This window comes from Natator depressus, chromosome 2, assembly GCF_965152275.1.
Source record: "Natator depressus isolate rNatDep1 chromosome 2, rNatDep2.hap1, whole genome shotgun sequence".
Classification (NCBI taxonomy): Eukaryota; Metazoa; Chordata; order Testudines; family Cheloniidae; genus Natator; species Natator depressus.
Genome location: NC_134235.1, coordinates 176,926,009 through 176,933,697, shown reverse-complemented (window position 1 = coordinate 176,933,697; position 7,689 = coordinate 176,926,009).

Below are 7,689 nucleotides of genomic sequence, written 5' to 3'. Positions count from 1 at the left end.
GAATAGTCCCCTAGCTGGGAACTGTCAGAGGGCATAAGATTCTGTCCTGTCCCTATTGCACCCAGGCTTCACCTCCAATTGGCTCCAGTACACCCCCAGAGTTAAAGGAGGGGCCAGAATGGGCTAGCATGAAACAGGCTAAGGCTCAACTGCCTTTTCAGGACAGCTTTAAGATCACTTTGTGCCACTCTGGTGGCAAACAGTAGCCTGTGGGGGGTGGTCCAGCAGCTGGTCCATAATCAGACCAATATTCTCTAAATCAAATACTTAGTTTCTATGCATATCCTTAAACAGGATGCTTGATGCACTTCAAAGAGTAGCTGGAGTAGCAGCGAAGGAATGTTTGTTATACACAGTGTTATGATAACTTGCCATTTTCATAAATTTATTACTGTGAGCTGGTATTTAATTGAAGTGTTTCTAAACTTGTAATGTAACAAGCAGAGAATGGCTGTTAGTGGTACACTTTCATAAGCACTTAAAAATTCTCCCCCTCTGCAAATTTCTAATTTAAAAAAAAAATAGAATTTTACAAGACAAACGAATCCGTCAAAAGTTGGATATTTTTTTTTTCCACTACTGCCGGTGGAAATGTGGCAGTTATCAGAAAGTCAAGATTTTAACTGAGCCTTTAGCATCAGGTGCACAATCCCTGACTGACAAGCTGAACTGCAGCTGAGAAATACAGCTGGAAGATACCTGTTGATACAGTGCTGTATGTGCTAAAACAGACAGGGATGTGTGCATAATGGAATGAGTGACTCTAAACTGAAGCGTCATTAGTGCTAGCCACTTCAGATAAGTTTTCAGTGCAGTGGCAGTACTTTACTTGCTACTTGCATGTTTGACTCCTGCCATGTTCATTCCTTTTCTTTCTGCAGTGCATCTTGATTATGGATTGTCTGTCAAAATAAGCAGGCTAGTCTGATTCGCCCTCTGTAGGATTTGAGTTCTTGACAGAATGGGACAGCTCTGACAGAGGAAATGTCATCATGTATTTGGGCCAGATTCTCAGCTGCCTAGCACTGTGTGTGAGCATTTACACCTCAGCAAAGTAAGTGTAAAACACTGCCATAACAGAGAGGGAGCATATTGCACCCCCTCTAATCACATGTAAATGACTACAAGAAGTGCAGGGTAATGGAGAATCTGGCCTTAAGAATCTGGCTCCATTCTGGAGTCAGTGTGAGAGCATTTAGGCCATATAACATGTTACAATACAATCTTTAATTACATGTGTGCCATGGGGGCAGAGCTAAGGTTGCACATACATCTTTTATAGTCATTTTGTGTTTGCGATTGTCCAGTCTTCTCCCAACATAGTTTTTTCACAATCTTCCTTTTTGAAAGATAAAGGATTAAAAATAAATTCTACTGGGGTAGGCGTTATCAGAATGCCCAATTCCCTACAGAGTACAAAATCCACAAAGGAAACCCCTTCTGCCCACCTAAAAAGTCCTGTGGACCTTAGGGGCTGTACAGCGTTTGTCACAAGATACGCAATGAATGAGGCATATCTCATTAAACTCCTAGAAGAAATCATCTGTGCCCAAAAACACAGCCTGCAAAACTTGAGACAAAAAGGCAGAAGTTTCAGGAAGCTTATCAATGACTGAATTCTAAACCATGGGCCAGATCATCAGCTGAAGTAAACTTCACTCCATAGGAGCCAATGAAGCAACATCAGTTCACAGCCGCTGAGGATCTGGTCCTATTTTGGAAGGGAAAAACTTATATATTTGTCTGTCATCATGCTAACTCTCTCTGATAGTGTAAAGTGAATTAATGCTTGTCCGTATCGGTTTAATACAGATCCAGCACCATCTTTAATTTTGCTGATAAATCAGGTTACCTGGAGAAAACCTTTTTGGGGGGTGGGGGGGTATGTGAACCCAATAGACTGTAGCAATAGGCTGTGACTTGAAATCTCTTCACAGCAGCTGCCTGACAAGTTGTTGAGAACATCTATCATTTCCTCCCCTTTATTTTGATGTCTTTCTGCTATACAAACTCCCTGAACTCTCTCTTAAGCTATGACTTGCTTGGAGCATGCTCGAAGGGATATGGGTATCATAATCAGTGCTGCACACATTCTCCAAATAACTAGGAGGGGAGAAAATAGTGCAGTATTCCCCCTGTATGTCTCTAATGAAACCCAGGTTAAGTAACATGAGCCAAAGGCTCACCCCCACTCTCAAAAGCATAGGGAGCAAAAAACAGTGACTCTGAGTGTGCAGGTGGGTGGCATGGAAGTGGGGAATGTTGGCTCAATGGCATGTTCCTGTATTTTCTCTGGCCCTGCAAAAGCACATCCACTTGAGCTCTGCAGATGGAGGAAGGAGCGGAGTCCAGGGAGGTTCCCCCTGCATAATGAGCTCTTGCCCCCAAAGAGGGACTCCCCCAGGGACCCGTTTATGTCATGTTTTCCTGCCCTAATTCTCCCTCTGAATTCTTTCAAAAGAGGGGAGGAAGGATGGTCCTATGGTTAAGGCAAGAGACTGGGACTCGATCTTTTTAGTTCACAGCCTTGCCACAGGCTTCCAGTGTGACCTTGGGCAAGTCATTTAATGTATCTGTGCCTCAGTTACCCATCTGCAAAATGAGGATTTTAGTGCATTTCTCCCACCATCTGTCTGTCTTGTCTGTTTGGAGCACATACTCAGAGCACTTAGCCCAATGTGCCCTGATGCTGGTTGGGGTCTTTGTTAAAACAGCTTCTTAACTTTTTGAAAACTTGACTGTACACTTTTCTGCAATAACCATGTCCTTAATGTTTTAAAATATACATAATTACACTTATTTTGTAACATTTTAATTAACTAGAAAGATAGATATTTAGTAATGATACTCGTATTTTATGAGTTAATTACTAAAGTAATTAACCATTGGAGCAATTTACCAGGGGCCATGATAGATTCTCCACTGACCATTTTTAAATCACGATTGGGTGTCTTGTCTTTTTTTTTTTTTTAAATCTGCTTTAGGAATTATTTGGGGGCAGTTCTATGGCCTGTTACCCAGCAGGTCAGACTGGACGATCACAATAGTCCCCTCTGGCCCTAGAATCTGTGAAAATATGCAGCCCTGGTAGAGACTTCCTGCATGCTGTTGGGGAAGTCACTTAAGTGTGGTCAACACTACAGACCTATATCCGTATAACTGTTGTTAAGGGGTATGAAAAATTCACACCCTTGAATGATGTAGTTATACTGACCTAACACCCCTTCCCCCCTCCTCCTCTGCCCCCACCCCGCGGTAGACAGCGCTACGTTGGCGGGACAGCTTTGTGGAGAGATGGATTAACTTCACCGACTGGAGAGCCCTCTCCTACTAGCTTACAGCATCTTCATTAAAGCACAACAGCGGCATAGCTGTACTGATGTAGCATTCTCAGTGTAGACTTGCCCTTAATCTCTTGTGCCTCAGTTCTCCAGCTATAAAATGGGGATGCTACTTGTGTACCTCAAAGGGTACTGCGTATTCATATACATTAGATTGTGAGGCACTCGGATACTATGCAGCTGGAGGCTTGTGATGGGGTATATAAACCCCACACTGGGCCCCAAAGGCTTAAGGAGCAGTTCTGCGCCCAGGCAGCTCTGCCTGCTTGCACTTGCAGAGCTTGCTCTGGGTGGAGGATCTTAAAAGGGTGTCAAATGGCTCAGAATGGGGAAGACAGGCTAGGAAGTCAGACTGTCTTAGGAGCTCTTGCGTAAGGGTCCAGCTGGAATCATGGCTGCAAGTAGCAGCTGCCCCAGGCCCTAGAGAAGGGATTAGCCTTTCCCTGGGGAAACTTTCACTCCATCTTCTGGTGGATCATTTTATGAGGCTTTTGACCACACCCTGGTCTGAGAGGGTAAGTGACAGGAGTTGGCCCAGGGAGTCAGCTCTGAAGCACTCCTAGGGTCCTGGGCCAGAGCCCAGTGGAGAGGGAGGCCCTGCGTTCCTCTACCAGCTCCCATTCCACAAAGGGGGCAAGACCCCCTCCTTTCTCTCCTCCAGAGCTAAGCGGGATAGAGACACTATAAATCATGAGGCAAGGGTGTGGGGGAGATTGGCCTTTTATATATTTAAAAGGATGTTATCTCCCACCCCCAGGAGGGGGTGGGACTCAACTGGTGACCTGGCTTGAGGCCTGAGTCACTATCTACCAGAAAAGAAACTGCAGCTGTGTCAGAATGACCACTGGCTGGGGATGCTAAAGATGGGGAGAATCATGAGCCAGGTGCCTAACCATTATGCAGTACCACTGGTAAGTGCAGCTCATCACTGGGTCAGATAAGCACCTTAAAATAGGCTGATGTTTTGCCCTTTGAAGAACCACCTCCTGGGACTCTTTAAAGGGCACACAGGGGGCGATCTGAATACTTCCTGTACAACAAAAAGCAAGGCCATCCGTCTCCAAACTACTATGGATTACGGCGTGTAGCAAAAAGTGACTTAAGAAACCCACTTACTGAGGTAGAAAGGGTATATGAGTGTGTGGGTGTGTCACCTGGTCCCCGTGAGGAAGATGGCTGCCTAGTCCCAGACCTTCTCGCTCCCCACATAGCAATTCATCTGTAATAATTGCCTTCCTAGCAAATTGGCAATAAGTTTGTCATAAAAGTTTGAAGTTTATCCAGGGGATTAATTAATTTAAGCTGACTCTGGCTTCCAACGGAAAAATGAGAGGCAACAAAAGAGCTAAGCTTGAGTCACCGAAGCAGCTGAAGTGGGAGACCGCAAGGCCACAGCAGAACTGAGGCCAGGATACCAGGGCACTGAAAAAATTCCTCACAGAGCAAGTGGCTTCAATCTCAAAAGATATTTATGGCCTCTCTAAAGATGTACGTGATATAAAATCCTGAATGGCTCACTTGGAAAATGAACTACAAAAGACTGACATTGAAGCCAGGGAAATCAAATAAGAAACTGCCTCCTTAAAGCTTAGACTCACTAGACAAACTGAAAGGGAAAACTTAGAAGACACCCTTTGCCTCTCGGGCATTGCTGAGGGTCTAAGGGTTTACCTGCAGCATCCGCAGGTTCGGCCGACCGCAGCTCCCACTGTCCGCGGTTCGCCGTTCCAAGCCAATGGGGGCTGCGGGAAGCAGGGCGGGCCAAGGGATGTGATGGCCGACCAGGTATGACTATCACTGCCCCAGTACAGATGGGAAATGTGCTGCATGTAGAACTCCTCCTGCGTGTTCCTCCGTTGCATACCTCTGTTGGTTGGAAAATCAATTGTAGTCAAGGGTGTGCCTCAGCGGGCTATTCCTGTTGAGTGTCCTATGCCCCTTGGACATGATCCTGTCACAAGGACACACAGGGACGTGGTAACCCTGACAGGGACTGAGAGCGCATGGCTCTGGTGTGGTATATCCTGAGCTCATCACTGAGCAGATTGCAGAGGTCTCGTATGGAGTCCCAGTTCAGCCTGCACCGCCGTATGCAGTCCTGCTCAGGTAGCTGAAGAAAGCTGCTGCAAGGCCAAGAGGTGGGCGTCTGGGCATCTCCCTTCCCCACTGGGCGTGTTACCAGATTCAATTTCCCTTTGTGCTGACTCTTCAATCTCTATCGGGTTTGGGGCCGGGTGGCTGTTCCACATGATGCTCTGCTCTCCAGTCTCCCTTTCCCACCCCGAGGATATCCTCCTGGCCCTACCTACCTGGCTTCCCCTGCCGCACCCCATCTAAATACCCAACTGTCCCTATATTCTTTTCTTGTTCCCTGTCCCCAACCTGCTAAGCTACAACCTCTCTCTGTCTAACTGAAGTTAGCCTGGAATGGAACCCAAGATCCCCGAGTCTTTCCATTGCTCGTCTGTCAGAAAATACCCGTAAAACCCACTGATAACGTGTGTCTGTCATCCCCTCTGGTGCTGGCCCACAAAGAGGATGACAACCTGTTCTTGCCATCAGTTACTCCTTTAGCTTAAGTGTCAGAGGTCTGTGTGGTGGAGCTAGAGGTTCCAACCCTGCCGACACCTATGTGGGGGTCTAGAGTGGCACATGTTGGAATTTCTGGGTTTTTAGTTTTCTCTTAAAGGAAAATTACAAAGGAAATTCTACACAAACTGTGTTTAAAAGAACATTATTAACATTGCAAAGTAAAGTGTTTGTTAGGAAAAGCCAGAACTAAGGCTGCCTGATGCAATCTTAATGTGCCCCCTTTGCACGTATACATTATGGTATAGTCTTTAAATACGTTATCATGCACTATTTCCCCCCCCCCACAGAACCCTTGCCTCATTCAGTGCACAGGATGCACCTGCTCTGGGCATAAATTAGGGTCATGTAGTAAAGGAGACTGTTGTCTGTTGGACCCCTGCCTCACTTGTTGCAGAAGTTGGAAGGTGTTTATTAAATGAGGCATGGAATTGCAGGTAGAGGAAGGACAGCATCATGGTGAAGGCAGTTGAATGATGCCCTGGAGAACTGGTTTCTATCCCTGTGCCAGTGCCACAGAGTTCCTGTGTGATGCTGGGCAAGCCACTCTCACCAAACTTTTCACTAGTGCCCACAGATTGCTCACTTTATGGATGCCCACCTCGATTCCCTGGGGTCTGAGTTGCAGAAGTGCTGAGCACTCAGCTGCATCTGAAATCAATGAGACCTGAGCTTTGAACATAGAAAGTGTCAAGTATTCTAAAAACTCAGGCCCCAGATGACTCAAACTGGGCACACAAAATTAATGGATGCTTTTTTTGACCTTGTAAAACTGGGATAACCCTACCCCCTCACGTTCAGAGACGTGAAGACAAATTAATGGTGCTTGTCAAATATTAAGATACTATAGTGATTAGCACCATTTAAAAAAAAAACCCATGAGGAAACTAAGAATTCTGTTTATAGAGCAGGGTTTGCACAGTCCACAGTAAATAAGGTCTGCGGCCACACACTGGTCAATGAGGAGAAAACAAAATATTGAATATTTAATTGAGCACAATTAGGTCCGTGTAGTGAATGAGGCAAGGGTCTTGTGGGGAAAAAATTATCTGATGTAATATAAGACTCATAATGCATATACACATGGGGGGCCAAACTGTTGACTTATGTGTTTGAAGTTGGAATCTTAATTTTCTTTTAATGTAGCTCTATGTATGGATAAAATATATCATTAAGGTGAGCCAGATCTGGCCTAATCATTCTGGGATGGATTGAGCATGTCAGTCTAAAACAAATAAATAATTTAAAATTGGGATGATCAAGGGGTGGATTTCTAACAATACAATCTGCCTAGAGTAAAGGGCAGCAGGTAGCCCCAAGACAGATCAGGGATGAAATTGTGATTCAGTCACCATTCAGTCCCTGGCTTCCCTCCTGGAATAAGGGGAGTGGGTGGGAAATGAATCTGCATGAGCCTTTTCACAGGCACAGGTTAATTCCTCCCTCTCTTCTGGCTCAGCTGCTCTGGCCAAGGTATTTGGGAGATGGAGTTAAAGCTCTTCTAGTTTATAACCACTGCCCCACACCCCCTTGGGAGAGGAAATAATGGCCACAGGGAGACTCCTTTCCCACCGGACTAAGTCCTATCACGCAGGTAGCCTGTACAGGAAACCTCTACATAGTCACATTAGACAAGAGCCAGTCTTGCCCTCAAGGAATGTAGTAAATTAAACATTGTAACATCAAATAAATGATGTCTAACTCTTCAGAGACAGCCGGGGTGGGGGAGCAGTAGTAACATGCAAATAGATGTTGTTCT